Source organism: Thrips palmi, unplaced genomic scaffold, assembly GCF_012932325.1.
Source record: "Thrips palmi isolate BJ-2018 unplaced genomic scaffold, TpBJ-2018v1 HiC_scaffold_4, whole genome shotgun sequence".
NCBI classification, from domain to species: domain Eukaryota; kingdom Metazoa; phylum Arthropoda; class Insecta; order Thysanoptera; family Thripidae; genus Thrips; species Thrips palmi.
Window position 1 is genome coordinate 5,320,985 of NW_023144631.1, and position 16,488 is coordinate 5,337,472.

The following is a 16,488-nucleotide window of genomic DNA, read 5'->3' on the forward strand; positions in this document are numbered from 1 at the left end:
TCTCTCTCCTCTCTCTCTCTCTCTCTCTCTCTCTCTCTCTCTCTCTCTCTCTCTCTCTCTCATGGGGCGTCCCGTATGGGCGTGAGAGAGACAGAGCGACGAGACTTCCCCCTCGGCATCAGCCTGCTGGCGCCAAGCCTTGCGGCGCAGCGCGGTGATCTACCGATGTTTTCTTCGCGAGTCCCACGCCGCCGCCTTTCAGACGGGGCGCGCTGCCCGTTTCCGCCTTAAGGACCTGCTTCAGGACTTTTCAAGGAAAGCACTTTCCCGGCGGGACCGCCGCGCCCGGTCGCCGCCCAGGGACCACCCGAGGAAGTCGTCGGGTCGGGCCCGGTGGGGCCCCACCCTGCGAAATGCACCGTCAGCCCTCGGCCCCGCCGGGCCGGGACGGCGGCAACGGGGCGGGGCGGGGCGGGGCGGGGCGGCCAAGGGGCGTGGTATTTCCGCCGCGCTGCCGCGTTTCCAGGACTCACGGACACTTCGGCCCCAGTCCGTCGTCCGCCCAAACCAAACCTCCCCACCTCAGCTCTAAATCGAGACGCCACCGCGCCGGCAAATCACCATCGATTTCTCATACCACCAAATACTCTGGCCGTTCTCACCTCGCCCCCGTCGAGATCCGCCCCTGCACGTCTCACTCGCTCGATCTCTCTCTCTCTCTCTCTCTCTCTCTCTCTCTCTCCTCTCTCTCTCTCTCTCTCTCTCTCTCTCTCTCTCTCTCTCCTGAGTTGCCCAGCACGTAGCCGGCCGCTTTGGAGGCGGGGCCAGCCGGAGCCTGCCTTTCTGCAGCGCGACTGCATCGTTGTTTTCTCTCTCGCTTCGTCTCTTTGTGTGCGGCATGCGCTCGGTGTCACGACGTCGCACCGTCACTCGAGAAACGGAATGTGGAATGAGATTGTGTTCACGACGATTTCTTTTTTTTTTTTTTTTGCCTCCCGAGGGGTGACCCACTGTAAGAGTTTGTGTACAATGATGGTGGGAATGTGCTAGAATTTGCTATACAGGAAAACGGCCAAAACGGATCCTAATTTTCTAAGCGACTTCCTGGAAATCGCCTTTGTCTGTATACTGGCTGCCTGGGAAAACCAGAAACCGTTTTGGCCGCGTAGAATGTGAAAGATTTCTGGCATATTTGCCACACATGTTGCCCAGCCGGACGCGCGTCCAGTATACGGGGGCGAAAGGACAATGGATCCACTCTGGCCCCTACACAGCCAACTGAAAGGTAGACAAAAAGCCATATTACGCCCCTCACTGTAGGCCAAAAGCGCTATTTTTGGCCCTCCCCCGCCGGATCTGGATCGACCACTGCTATTAGCAGGCGTTTTTGCAACCTGTGCAGTGAAAACGGTTCCTGGTTTTTCCAGGAACTCCCTGGAAATCCCTGCCGTGTGACCCGTGGATTGTGTTCAATTTTTGCACAATGAACATGGGAAGTTGGTTCTCCCCTCGTTCTTTTTTTTTTTCATCCCGCCCGCCGCCGCGCGTCACGCCCTGCCCCGCTGCGCTCCGCCCTCCAGAAATGGCGGCCGTAACGAACTTGGCCCAAGATGACTGTGACGTCATCTCGGGTCTGGAGGAGGAACAAGTGGGGCGGGCTAACTTGATTTGCCAGGCAACCGCATTCCAGCCACACTCTCCAAGGACCGGGCGACCTTGACGGCCGAGGCCCTGGCTGGCTGGCTGGCTGGCTGGCTGGCTGGCCGGGACATCGAGGCATCGGGGCGGATCTCCCTGGGCTGCGGGTCGATACAGCCCGCGGGGAGCACGCCGAGGGGAGTTTTCTTTTAGCCGAAATTGCATCACGGCCTACGCGCACCGCGCGCAACGCGCAGCAGCAGTCGTTCCGGACCGTGTTTTTTTCTTTTTTTAAGGGGGGAATTGCGGCGAACACGGCGGAAAGCCGCAGTGGAGTGGATTTCGGGTTGGTTTATTTCTCGGCGGGAGTCTGGCCGCCATTAGCGTGGGCCGTAGACTGATTCCGAGAGATATCGTCTCCGTCTTCCTAGCACTCATAAGGGTCCCGTATCGGCGCGAGAGAGACAGAGCGACGAAAACGACTCTCGGAATCAGTCTGCCGGACTTTTGGTTGGACCCGGACGGGGTACCTGCCCGTTCGCTGCGCCGTGCTGCGCCGCGCCGCTGCGCCGACGTCCAGGCTTTTTATCGAATTGGCACAAACAGGGTCACGGCCTAGTCCTTCACCTTAATGCCGGCTTAGCCTTCCTGGAGGAAGGTGCCTGCCGGTCCGTGCCTCCCAGGCCGGGCGCAAGCCGTGCAGGCCCGCCCCCGCCCCGCCTTCGACCCGCGCTTCGCCTGCCCTTGTTTTCCGGTTATAAATTGGGCGGCCCGGGCTTTGCCGGAATCCTAACCCGCCGTGTGACCCGTGGATTGTGTTCAATTTTTGCACAATGAACATGGGAAGTTGGTTCTCCCCTCGTTCTTTTTTTTTTATCCCGCCCGCCGCCGCGCGTCACGCCCTGCCCCGCTGCGCTCCGCCCTCCAGAAATGGCGGCCGTAACGAACTTGGCCCAAGATGACTGTGACGTCATCTCGGGTCTGGAGGAGGAACAAGTGGGGCGGGCTAACTTGATTTGCCAGGCAACCGCATTCCAGCCACACTCTCCAAGGACCGGGCGACCTTGACGGCCACCGGGAGGCCCTGGCTGGCTGGCTGGCTGGCTGGCTGGCTGGCCGGGACATCGAGGCATCGGGGCGGATCTCCCTGGGCTGCGGGTCGATACAGCCCGCGGGGAGCACGCCGAGGGGAGTTTTCTTTTAGCCGAAATTGCATCACGGCCTACGCGCACCGCGCGCAACGCGCAGCAGCAGTCGTTCCAGACCGTGTTTTTTTCTTTTTTAAAGGGGGGAACTTGCGGCGAACACGGCGGAAAGCCGCAGTGGAGTGGATTTCGGGTTGGTTTTATTTCTCGGCGGGAGTCTGGCCGGCCATTAGCGTGGGCCGTAGACTGATTCCGAGAGATATCGTCTCCGTCTTCCTAGCACTCATAAGGGTCCCGTATCGGCGCGAGAGAGACAGAGCGACGAAAACGACTCTCGGAATCAGCCTGCCGGACTTTTGGTTGGACCCGGACGGGGTAGTCCTGCCCGTTCGCTGCGCCGTGCTGCGCCGCGCCGCTGCGCCGACGTCCAGGCTTTTTATCGAATTGGCACAAACAGGGTCACGGCCTAGTCCTTCATCCTTAATGCCGGGCTTAGCCTTCCTGGAGGAAGGTGCCTGCCGGTCCGTGCCTCCCAGGCCGGGCCTCCCAGCAAGCCGTGCAGGGCCCGCCCGCTTCGCCCCGCCTTCGTCCCGCGCTTCGCCCTGCCCTTGTGTCCGGTTATATATTGGGCGGCCCGGGCTGGCGCTGGCATGCTTCTTACGCCCGCCCTCTCACCCTCCCCCCCTTTCCACTCCCCCTTCCCCCTTCCTCTTCCCCGTCCCCCTTCCCCCGTTCCCTCCGGCCCGTGCACCTGGCCCGGCCGAAGGCCTATGCTGAACATCCGGGATTACGGGGACCGCCTCCCTGAGCCGCGCCACCACCGGGACACTGTGGGGCAGGCCGTGGGGCAGGCCGTGGGGCAGGCCGTGGGGACGCCGCGGGGCGACGCGTGGGGTGCCGACGAATCGGCTTGGGGTCCCTTCAGCGAGTTTCTCGTGCACTTTCTCCTCGTTGCTCCACCTCACGTGTCCTGGCAGGAAGACACGGGCGATTTCCAGGGCGAGTTCCTGGAAATCCAGGAACCGTTTTTCGCCGCGTGCTGTATCCATCTGTCTACTCTTTTATCCATGTGTACACCGGGACGCAGAGTGATTCGACCCCCCGCTGCGTCTCCCCGTTCGTGTCCACTTCCATCTGAATGCCAAGTGGCGTGGCCTGGCGCGGCCCGGCCGACGGGGAGCCCTCAATCATCGCGCTCCGGAGACTCGCGGCCGGGCCGCTCGATCCGCGGGGCCCACACCGCACCGCCGCACCGCCGCACCGCGTAAGCCCGCGTTTTAGTCCAAGACCGCCAATATTGAGTCCCTGTCTCTGTCCGCCTGTCTTTCTGCCGTTTTCTCTTTTGTTTGTGTATCGTGTGTGTGTGTGAGAGAGAGAAAGAAAGAGAGAGAGAGAGAGAGAGAGAGAGAGAGAGAGAGAGAGAGAGAGGGGGGCGGGGCGGGCGCGGACGCACAGGCCCTGTGCCACAGGGTGCGTGCCATTGCCGATGTGGGCGTATACACGGGCTTTACAGGCACATAGTTGAGGCCGCATAGCGCAAGCCGCAGTGCTGCGTTGTTTTACGCGATAGCAGCATTAGTTCCATGACGCGCAATTACAACTTTATGGGAATAAAACAGTGTGGCATACGGCGCGCTAGTTCTCGGGACGCTGAAAGGCACATACACTCACATACACTCACACACAGACACACACACACACAGACACACACAGACACACACACACACACACACACACACACTCACCCACACCCACACCACACACCATACTCTGCTTAGCTGAGGGAAAAGGCGTCTGCATTCCAGAACACATACATGTGTGTGTGTGTGTGTGTGGAGAGTTCGGGAGGGGCGAGGGGGGGTACATTTTCCTCCCGGCGAGCGAGAGAGACAGAGAGAGGGAAGTTCCGATAGAGACGCGGAAAGGAGGGCCCATTGGTGCGCGATGCGAGGGGTCCTGCTGCCTAAAGGGACCGTTTGGTCGCTCTCTGTCACACTCGAGGGGCTTTGTCGTTGAGGTGCGAGAGAGACAGAGCGACCAACATGTCCTTTCGGCATACGCCGGTAGGGAACTCCGCTGTGTGCTTCCCGCCGGGCCAACCGCTGGGGCCGCGCTGTAGACTGATCCCGAGAGTCCTTTTCGTCGCTCTGTCTCTCTCGCACCCGTAAGGGACGCCCCATGAGTGCGAGAGAGACAGAGCGGCGAAAGCGACTCTCGGAATCAGCCTGCTGCCGCAGGTGCTATCAAAGCGGCGGTGGGACACGGTGACGCCGCGCCGAGCCGCGCCACCTGCGCCGTGTGTGCCCTGCTGGGCCTGCCTTGCCCTCCGAGCCACTCCTCTCTCTGTCTCTCTCGCACTCCTTTGTCGCACTCAATGGGTGCGACAGAGAGAGAGAGAGAGAGAGAGAGAGAGAGAGAGAGAGAGAGAGAGAGAGAGAGAGAGAGAGAGCCGTCCGTGCCGTGCGGCGTGGGGCCTCTGAATGCGAGGCACGGCGTCGGCCACACGGGGGGCGTGGGCGTCCCGTCCGCCTGCGGGGCGCAAGCAGCGCGAGGAGCGTCATGGACTCGCGGAGTTTTCATTACTCCGCACCGAGCAGCCGTTCCGGGCAGCCCGTTTGAAAAACGTGTCGCCCTTGGCAGGCCTGCTGCCCGTCCGCCCGCGCTCTCCCTGGAGGCACCCTAGACTCGCACTCATGGGGCGCTCCGTGTAGGTGCGAGAGAGGCAGAGCGACGAAAACGACTCTCAGTGTGCTGGCGCACCCTGGGGGCCGCGGCTCGTCCCCGGCCTGCCGCCCGGCCGCCTGCACTGCTTGGAGGCGCGGAAGGCCCTCCGGAGGCCTGCCCCCCTCGTTTCGAAGAGGGCCATCATGGCGGCAGCCGCGCTGCGCCGGGCCTGGCCGGGCCCCCTCGGGTGGGCTGCGACGCGGCGACCCCCTCGGCGCTAAAATTAAACTCATTGGCGCAACTTAGTTTGGAGCGTGCATTAGGTTTTAGGGCCGCGTGCCCTAAACAGCCCCCGCCCCGGCGGACCACCCCGCCATTGTCGCGGCCCCGCATATTAACTCCCGCGAACGTCGCTGCCGCGCTGCCCTTGGCGCTGCCGCTGCAGTTCCGGGTAAATGTTGTGCCAGCCGGCAAGGAGCGGCGGGGAGCGCCCGCAGCGGCCCGGGCAGGCCACCCGCCGGCCGGCCGCCCCCGTCCGCAGGGGCTCCACTTGCTTGCTTTCACAGCAGCGTGGAGCAGACCGATTCCGAGAGTCGTTTTCGTCGTCACTCTGTCCCCCTCGCACCTACGCGGAACGCCAGTGCGAGAGAGACACGAGTCTCGGTCTGCCGCTGGCTCTGCCAGTGTAGGAGGCTCCTCGATGCCCTCGGCAGTGTAGCCGCAGCTCTGAAATAGCGACGAACTGCGTGACGGCCAATCGATGTCCGGCGAGCCTCCAACGGGCCTCCGTCGCTACGCCGCGGCGCACGCAGCGGGCTGATTCCGAGGGTCGGTTTCGTCGCTCCGTCTCTCTCGCACCGGCACGGGCCTGCGACTGGGGTCGTTTGGACAGGGACTCGAAGGGCTGAATACGAATCCTCGGCGTCCCCTTCGAAGAACAACAACAGCAAGCAACCTAATTGCAGAGAGCGCGCCACGCCTCGGCCACGCCGCACAGGGCAGCGCAGCAAAAACCGGAAATCTGTGAACCTGAGATAAATTAAGTAAAAAGTTGGCGCGTCCATTGGCGCAGCACGCGCCACTGCCGCTCTGAATTTTCGCGGCCACCTCTGTAATTTTGATTGGATCTCGCTTTCTCCCCCTCCCCTTCCCCTCCCCCTTCCCCCCTCCCCTCCCCCCTCCTTCCCCTCCCCTCCCCTCCTCCCCTCCCCCTCCTCTCCCCTCCCCTTCCCCCCTCCTTCCCCTCCCCTCCCCTCCCCCTTCCCCCCCTCCCTTCCCCTCCTTCCCCTCCCTCCCCCTTCCCCTCCCCCTCCCCCTTCCCCTTCCCCTCCCCTCCCCTCCTTCCCGTCCCGTTTCCGCCTAATCTCTAAAAGGCTCATCAGGCCGTGTCTGTAATTGGCCGCGCCACTAATGGGCTGCCCCCCTTCCCCCCATTTCTATTACCGCACTTCGATACCTCGAAATCCAGTCCGCCATCTCCCGCGCGGCGCCCTTTTCAAAAGTGAAATCCCGTCCCAAGAAACGGGCCGCCCTCTTCCAGGAAGTCCAGTGGTACACTCTAAAAAGTTACCGATTATACCCTGAGAATGGCACAAGCACCGTCTTAAAGTCGTACAGTGAAAATTCTCCATTTTGTCATTGAAAATTTCCATATTGTTGTAAAAATTCTGGATACTACGGTGCTACAGCTGACTTTGTTACTTATCTCTAAAAATTATTTGTACCACGTAGATATTTTGTTGAATTTATTTTGTGTTTTAGAGACAATCTCCATCGCTGCCAGTTGGTGCAAACTTTCACCGTCAGACAAGAAAGGGTTCATTCTACAAATGTCGCTTTCTTTGAATTATGGAAGGCTTTATTTGTATCTCACTGCGAATCTCAAATTATGTATAAAAGCTTAGTTAAAGGTAAATGTTGATGCTCCGTATGACGCTCGGGCTGAAACTCACTGAGATGGCGTTGCGCGCGTTGCGCCGCCCCGAGCGGATTCCTGGTCCTGCACTGTTGGCTGGACTACCCGCGCCGCGTGCCACGTGCAGTGTGCACGCCTCCAGGACGCCGACGTCGCGCCCCGCGCCCTGGCGGCAAGGCCGAGCAGCACGGCAGCAGCCAGGCACTGTAGACCGATTCCGAGAGTCGTTTTCGTCGCTCTGTCTCTCTCGCACTCGGATGGGACGCCCCATGAGGGCGAGAGAGACAGAGCGACGAAAACGACTCTCGGAATGAGTCTGCCGGGGGCGTCCAATTCCCGGCTACATCAGCATTCCGACCCCGCCGCTTTGTTGCCGCAAATGCGGTTATCTAACGAACAAAAATGAGCGCACAGGTCCTGAATGGAAATGAAGACAGAAGGTTCCGAGGGTGGGGTGGGGCGGGGCGATGCGGGGTGGGGCGGGTAACTGTGTTTCCCTTTTGTCGAAGCGACAGGCCGAGCAAATTGTGAGCTTTGCCGGGCGCGTGCGGCCTGGCGCCACCGTGCCATTCACTTATTACGTCCGAGCCACTTGGCTGCCATTCGAGCGTGGACTGCCAGGGACCAGTTACAAGCGCGGACCCGGAGAGGGGGGAGAGGGGAGGGGAGGGGGTGATTGGGGTGCACTGTAAATGTCTTACGGTGAAAGGCTGCATCAACATATTAATGGTGGAGATTTTTTCCATAATACCGACGAAATTCGTCAAAATATCTATAAGGTACAGTGAATTCTCCATGGTATGTCATGAGGTCAGCTGCACCACCATAATATGGAACATTTTCACCATAATATGGAGAATCTTCACTGTACAACATTTAGAGTGTGTCGCTCCTGGAAGGTACGCAAAACTTCGCACTCTACTCTGTAAGTAGGCAACTTTTGCTACATCCTCCTGCTCCTCCTTCTCTCTCTCTCTCTCCCCCCCCCCCTCCCCCCGTACTATCAGGGACTTCCAAGGAGGGACTGCCTGGCACTGCGTTCGACCGGACCCGAGCAGCAGCTTTGCGGTGCGTCGCCAGCAGGCTCCAGTCGCTTCCTCGCTCTCCATCCTTCTCGCACCCCCACGGGACAGCCCCCTGAGTGCGAGGGAGACAGAGTGACTGGACGGACGCCTGGAATGCGGGGGTTCGGTCACAAAGCTGTATCCACGATCCACGACGGCATCCCCGTGCACTGTTGGATTTGGCGGGGCAGAACCAGGCAGAGCCAAGCAGTGTGGGGCAGGGCAGCCACCCCGGCGCGGCGCGGCGCAGGGCCCCTTCCCGTATCTAATGAAACGGCGGGACAAAAGCGGCTATCTTATCGCCGGCTGAAATGAGGGCCGCTATCTCACGCGCCCGCCGAGTGTACGACTTGCTCGGCGTCGCAGCGCAGTGGGCCTGAAGACCGGTGGAGGCGGCCAAAATCCTGAACGCGTTTTGAGCTCCAGAGTCCCTTAACATGACTAGAACCGAACGTTGTGACCCCACCAATGGGTTCCTTGTTCGGAGGGCAATCCATTGGTGGGGTCACACGCTCGGTTTGAGTCCCATTTGGTGACTCTCGTAGAGCTCAAAGCGCGTCCGAGGTTTTGACCGCCTCCACCGGTCTTCTGGCCCACTGTGCGCGGCGTGGCGGCGCGATTGTCTGTTCTGTCGGGCTGGCTTGTGTTTCTTGTTAGCTTGGGCTGGACGGGAGCGGCGCCACAGGGCGTTCCAAGGCGTTCCAAGGCGTTCCAAGGCCCAGCCGGCGGGCCGCCAAAAAGCCAGCGCCCCTGGGCAAATCCGCCTTTGACGCGCCAGCAAACTTGGAACAGCGGGACGGACGACTCGAGCTCCGCCAGCTCCGCGGCCACCGCAAGCAGCACCCAAAGCAGGCCAGCAGGCGATCGGCCGTCGTCGTCGGCGTCCGTCCAGGCAGCCCAGCCTTCAGCAGACTGATCCCGAGAGTCATTTTCGTCGCTCTGTCTCTCTCGCACCTGTGCGGGACGGCCCTTGAGCACGAGAGAGACAGAGCGACGAAACCGATTCTCGGAGTCAGTCTTCAGCAGGCAGACTTCTAGACTTCACAGTCGTCGCCCAGAATGGAGGAGAGCTGAGCCCAGCCTAACAAGTTGGCCGCGACCCGCCCCTTCCCTCCCCTCCCCTCCCTTTCCGCGGCTCCGCACTCTGGCCAAGTTTCGCCTTTCAGATGTAGACACTAGATACGGGCAAATATTGATTAAGTCTGGATGGAGTAGCGAGTCGCCTTTGCGGCCCCGGCGGCGCAGCCTTTGAACCGTCGTGGCGAGTGGGCGCGCGTCAGCCCGCCGTCAGCACACCGTCAGCGCCGGCAGTGTGACAAACATGACGGCGGGGAAAGGGCGGCGCGTCACTGAATGGGACAGCGTTCGTAGACATGGCACTTCCATCACGCCGAATCCCAAGAGTTTTGATTCCTTTCCGTTCTCGCATCACCGCCTGAGACGCTTTTCTGAAAGGAAGTCGGAATGATATTGTTGGGTTAGGTTAGGTTGGCAACGCGAAGCGCGGGAAACGAAAACAACAAAAACAACGGACGGCCGTCCGCCCACCGCCCCTTTGTTCGCCGCCATGCCGCCCTCCCGCTGTTGTGCGATTAAGTTTCGCGGTTTCGCTCTGCAAGCGAGGAGAGTTTGAGTCGGAAAAGAGGAAAGAAAACGATGCGGCGAAGCAAGGATGTGGATTGCCGAGAGTCGAGTGGCTAATCGTAAAGAATCTTGGACTGGAAAGTGTTGTCAGTGTTAGTGTTGTGTGGCCTTTTCAACTTCGAAACGGAGTTGCTTTCCCTAGCTCCTCCGCGGCCCTAACCACCAAAGTTTGGAGATGACTCCTGTTTGATCTCACAATCGACTCACACTGGACCTTAGCAAGTTGAGCAAAGGAGCTTGCTGCCTCTGAAAATTTGTGCCAAAGTCCCCACCAACGGCTTTGCTAATGGCTCACTCTGATAGGCTGCGTGCAAAGTAAAATGTTATGAAATGGAACAGGAGTGTCAATGTGAGTGTGAAATTTTTTGTGTAGCGTTGTAACGACCCTTTGTTTGTTGTTGCAGGGGCCATGGCGGCCTGCCCCGCCGTCGGCCTGAGCGTGCCCTGGGCGCCTTGAGTCAGGCAGTCAGCCCTACGAGCAGCTCGACTCAAAAAGGTGAGTCACCACGAGGATCTTTGGTACTCACTTAAAGTGAGCTGACAAGGGTGGATCCAGAGTCGGGTACGAGGGGGTGATGTCGCAAATGTTGCCTATGCGTGCCTATGCCTGGAGGCAAAGTGCGACTTGTTGCCTACCTTTCAGGCGGCTTCGTCGCCTTCGGCGGAAACGCCCCCATCGCCTAACCCCTGGATCCGCACCTGCCATACTACGCCTTAGTTCTGCCAGTGCAGGTGAGCTCGACTCACAAAAGTGAGCCCACACGAGCGCCTTGGCTCACAAAAGTGAGGCCCCCGGAGCACCTCGGCTGTGGCAAAGGTGAGGCCTCACACGCGACGCTCAATAATTCGCAATGGACTGGTTCACTTCCCTAATGGCGGGTCGTTTCGCCTTCGGGACTGTCAAAAAAAGGAGCGGGAAGGACGCGGGACGAGCGGGGGCAGGGGAGCGTGGCGCGCGCTGTAAGCAAACATATAAAGTGGCCTTTAGCGTCAGGCTGTGACTTCTCTCTGTCAGGAACGGCCGTCTGTAACGAATGGCCGAATGGGCGAACGACTGCGGGCGACCGCGTCTCGTTACCGGGAGCCGCCGACTTTCCTTCGCCGCTCTGTCTCTCTCGCACTCATGCGGCGTGCCGTGTAGGTGCGAGAGAGACAGAGCGACGAAAGCGTCTCTCGAAACGAGTCCGCAGCACGACGGCGGCGACTCGTGGTCGGGCGGAACGCCCCGCCCCGCCCCGCCCCGCCCCGCCCCGCCCCGCCCCGCCCCGCCCCGCCCCGCCCCGCCCGCGCCCGCTCCGCCCCGCCTCACCCCGCCCCGCCCCGCCCCGCCCCGCCCCGCCCCGCCTCGCCGTGGCCAGCACGCCGCCAACAGCGCCCTCTGTGTTCCCGGAACAATACAACGCCGCCGGCAAACTTTTACGCCCCTGTTTATGTCGAAATAAAATCGCCAACTGGCGCGCGGCCCAGATGGATGGGCGGGGCGCGACCCACTGACAGTGTGTGCGGTCAGGGAAAGGGGGAGGGGGAAGGGGGAAAGGGGGAGCACCCCGACGACCGCCAACCGGTAATTTATCGTCGGGGGACCGTTGCAGTCTCGCAGTGTATCATGAGTGCGTGCACTGTGGAGTGCCCCCCGACCGCGTCCGCGCATCCCCGGCGGCCTGGCCCCCCAGACCGCGGCCACCGCGGCCGCATTCCGTCGACGCGGTGCTCGCCGCCGACGAGCCGCCCGCAGACTGATTCCGAGAGTCATCGCTCTGTCTCTCTCGCACCGCCAGGAGACGCCCCGTGAGTGCGAGAGAGACAGAGTGACGAAAACGACCCTCGGAGTCGGTCCGCTGCGCCGCAGGCTAGGCCGCCGCGGTTACTTATTTCTAAATAATGACGCGCCGTTTGGCCTCGCGGTGTGGTGGCCGTGCTGCGGACCGATTCCGAGAGTCGTTTTCGTCGCTCTGTCTCTCTCGCTCTCATGAGCGTTGCCCGAAGGTGCGAGGGAGACAGAGCGACGAAAACGACTCTCGGATTCTGTCCGCTGGCCTGTGCTGGCGGGGGCGGACCCGGCGGACTTTGGGGGCCATTCATCGCCGCGCTGGGAGGGAAGCCCCTCCGGCCCGCGCCTCCAGCAGCGGACTCATTCCGTCGCTCTGTCTCTCTCGCGCACCCATGTGGCGTGCCGTACCGGGGCGAGAGAGACGCAGAGCGGCGAAACGATTTTTTTTTGGGGTGGATCGCTCGGCAGGTGGTGGTGGCGTCGGTGAGGCAGGTGGCGCTATCTGATGCCTTGCCCCCGCACCGTCGCACCGCCACACTGCCGCCCCGAGGCCGCGCCGCCTCCGCGCCACTGGAGTGATAGCGGTGTCATTACTTGTAATGAGCACTTGTGTGTGAGTGAGTGCGTGCGTGTCTGTGTGTGACTGAGAGCGGGTGCGTGTGTGTGCGTGTGTGTGTGTGTGTGTGTGTGCGTGCGTGTGTGTTTGTGTGTGTGTGTGTGTGTGAGAGAGAGAGAGAGAGAGAGAGAGAGAGAGAGAGAGAGAGAGAGAGAGAGAGAGAGAGAGATGGAGAGAGAGACTGAGAGTGAGAGAGAGGTGCGAGCGCTATCACGACCCGATGGACACGCTCCTCACCGCGCTGGAGGCCCTTGAGGTCCTCGAAGACGCCAAAGCAGCCCGGCGAGGATATTCATGGGGCTGCCAATGTATGCGTGGCGGTGCCCCGACGCGCGTCGTTCGCTGCCGCGCTTCCCCCAAGCACCCCTCCGTCCTTGCTCTTTCTTACCGGCCCGGCGGAGTCTTGTTGCAGGCTGCAGAGTCGTTTTCGTCGCTCTGTCTCTCGCACTCATGGTGCGAGAGCGACAGAGCGACGAACACGGCTCTCACTGAGAAAACCTTACAAACTATTTTGGGCCTTACAAAGAAAAGTAGTTTGTATAACAAAGTATTTTGAGCATACGTAAGCTTGCAAAGAAAATACTTCGTAATTTACGAACTATTTCTTCGTATAACAAAGTATTTTAGTTTGTTATACGTATGCTCAAAATACTTCGTAAGTTTTTAAGAGTGCTCGGAATCAGTCGGGTGGCTGGTCCGCCCGGCTCCCTGCTGACCCTAGAATGCGGCAAAAAGGATGCGAAGGAAGTAAAAAACAACATACAAAAGCGACGAAGGATGGAATTGTCTTTGAAGTCGGGCTGCGATGATGCTTCGCTCCGTGGCGTCGTGTTGGTTTAACATGAGGCACCCTTTCAGCTTCTGTCGTACCTCTCCGGCTTGCCCCTCGCTGGCTTGCCTCGTATCTCGATTCCTTTCTTGAGATGGGATAGGGTGGCACGGCCCCGCCAACTTGAGCCCTTCCCACAGACAGCCACTCCAGCTCTCTCTCTCTCTCTCTCTCTCTCTCTCTCTCTCTCTCTCTCTCTCTCTCTCTCTCTCTCTCTCAGACACACACACACACACACACACACACACACACACACACACACACACACGTGGCCCGACCCGCAGACCACCTGCACACCGCATCACCATTTTCGTCCCAATTTCCGCTTTTCCCGAGGAAAAGCTTTAAAAAAGCAAGTCAATGTCAAGGGCGCTCGTGGTGGCGGGGAGGGGGGAGGGAAGGACGATGGAGTGATTGGGCAAGGGCAGTGTTTACATTCGGGTCCCGCAACCACGTCGACGCCGCGCCATCCCTCCTTGTCGCACGCGCGCTCTGCGGAGACTGATTCCGAGAGTCGTTCTCGTCGCTCTGTCTCTCTCGCACTCATGGAGCGTCCCGTAGGGGTGCGAGAGAGACAGAGCGACGGAAAGGAATCTCGGATTCAGTCTGCTGGCATATGGGCGTCTCTGTCTGTTTGCCTGCTGTTTGCCTGCCTGTCGGCTGCGCAACGTGAATTAGCAGTGCCGTGGGACTGCGCTGTGCGAGCGGATGGCCCGGGTTTGCCTGTTGAAAGCGACACTCGTACAAAAGCATGGCGGGGTTCGAAATCCGATTGGCTGTGCTTTCCGTCCCCCCGCGCGCCTCCACAATAAATCTTTGCATATAAAGAGTGTATCCAAGATTTCTGCCCCGGCGGTATTCTATTCAGCGGCACGCCGCCGCCGCGCTCTCTGGAAGGAAAAGAAAGAAGCGTTCGGAGGAAGACAGCAGCGGACTGTTGCCGAGGAGCGGTGTCGTCGCTCTGTCTCTCTCGCACTCATGGGACGTGCCGCACAGGTGCGAGAGAGACAGAGCGACGGGATCGACTCTCGGAATCAGTCTGCGGGCGATCCGCGAGTCGCGAATCCCATTTCCAGCCGCGGGGGACGTCTGGCGCTCGGCGGCGCTCGGCGGCGCTTGGTGACCGATACCTCGCTGAGCGATTGGATTCGAGCGGCAAGTGGATTGACGACGCCAAGACGGAACAAATGGGATCGCCCTGCAGACCGATTCCGAGAGTCGTTTCCGTCGCTCTGTCTCTCTCGCACCGGGACGGCACGCCTCATGAGTGCGAGAGAGACAGAGCGACGACTCTCGGAATCAGTCTGCAGAGCGGAACCGGGGCGGCACCTGGCGCGTGGCAGCTGCTCCTGCCGCCGGGATCGTTTCGTCGCTGTCTCTGTCGCACTCACGGGCCGTCCCGTAGGGGTGCGAGAGAGACAGAATGACGCGGGCGGCCCGGACGACGCCGCGACTCGAAGGCTGGCCCCAATGTGCGGCGCCATTACCGACGGGTCTGTTACAAAGGGCTGACATGCGGAGGCAGTAAAAACACGCCATGTTGTTTTCTTTCGCGTGGGGCGTCGCCGGGGAGTCGAACCCGCGTCCTCGCGCTTGACAACACAAGCGGCCGTTGCCAGGCACCTTCACTGCTCACTTCCTTTTGTGGGCCGGCGATGGGCCCCCAGGCGGCCGTTGTCCCAACAGCGCCCCAGGGCGGGCTTGGCGGGAAGCCTCCCCCTCCACCGCCTTTAATTTGCGACCCGGATTGTGTCCCGATCGGTGGTCAGGAGTTGGGCCCCTGTGTCAGAACCGCACGCCGAGATGGGTCCGTGGAGAGTGGAGCGGGCGGGCCGGGGCGGGCCCCTGTTAAATAGAGACCCTTAGCCCTTCTCGTTACATGGGGCTCTCCGTGGCGTGGGCAAGCGGTTGCGGTTGCACACAGCAAGGTGGCCGCATCAAGAGGAGGCGGGTGTATGCCATTTTGAAAGAAAAAAAGAAATAGAGACATTCTTGTTTTTGTCGCATCTCGATTCTCCTCGATATGGGTGCATGGCAGCTTGTGCCGCTCTGGACGCTCTGGACGTTGTACATTCTGGACGCTCTGGACGTTTTTGACTTTCTGGACCCTCTGGACGTTCTTGGCTTTCTGGACGACCTGGATGCTTCGGACGTACTAGACGCCCTGGACGTTCTGACGCCCTCCCTCGACGTTCTCGACGCTAACGATCTGGACTTCCTAGACGCCCTGGGCGTTATGGACGCTCTGGATGTTCTGGATGTCGTTCTGGACGATCTGGACACTCTGGACGCGGAGGGTTCGTCCGTGGAGCCGCGTATCGCGCCGTGCCTGGCAGTGCTGGCAGTCCGCCCCGCGGTTTCCATTTCGCGTCTATCTGGCGCTCTATCTCTATCTGGCGCCAGGGGGATGGCGTGCTGCAGTTTGTACTACACTGTATCGACGGCTCGTTTGGCTGCGCTCTGATTGGTGGCGCCGCTCGCTGTGACCGGGGTCGGGGACCCGGCCTGACCCGCCCCGCCCTGCCTCGCCCCAACCCCACCCCGCCCCGCCTCGCCTCGCCTCGCCCTCAATCAAAGAGAGCTCTCCAACAAGACTACTGCACTGCAAATCGGAAAGCGCTCGACGTGGATGAGGCCCCGCATGGCCGCATGGCGCCGAGCCGCGCCCCGTGGAGGGCCCCGTGGAGGGCCCCGAGCTAGCTGCGCTCCGCCTGCTGACTGAATCCGAGAGTCGTCTTCGTCTCTCGCCCACTCGTGCGGCGTCCCGAGTGGGTGCGAGAGAGACAGAGCGAAGGGGTGACTCTTCTGAATCGCTCGGCAGCCCCGCCTTTCCCGTTATTCCTGCCCGCCCCGCCCCGCCCCGCCCGCTCCACCGGGGCCGCGAGGCTGTGGACTGGAAGTTATCAGAGCGTCGCGGATGCTTGTGGTCTTGCCAGTGTGCTGCGCTGTCGCTGGGCTGAGTGGGCACGTTCGTTAGCGTTAGCGAGGAAAAGAGGAGGTGGGGGTAAAAGGTGCGCGAATCTCAGCAAATCCGCTGTCGTGCTTCGAATGACGGACATCAAAACGCACTCCGCTCACTCTCTTAGATTCACATCCATACACGCACACATTCACGTAATACGCAGCCAGAGCCACACACACACACACACACACACACACACACACACACACACACACACACACACACACACACAGTATACTTTTGAATAAAAGAGGCAGCCCACGGTGGTGGGTGCGCGGCCGCGGCGTTGCCCCGTTCCCG

The 16,488-nt window shown here is 60.7% G+C and overlaps 1 protein-coding gene across 1 annotated transcript in view; it reads left to right on the forward strand.

The window, feature by feature from the left end:
* The window catches only part of LOC117649550, a 241,660-nt gene that overhangs the window by 23,622 nt on the left and 201,550 nt on the right, over positions 1-16,488 (forward strand). The window contains exon 2 of the mRNA XM_034392435.1: positions 10,415-10,506. The gene's annotated coding sequence lies outside the window, so the exon portion shown is untranslated. The remainder of the gene's footprint in view (positions 1-10,414; positions 10,507-16,488) is intronic.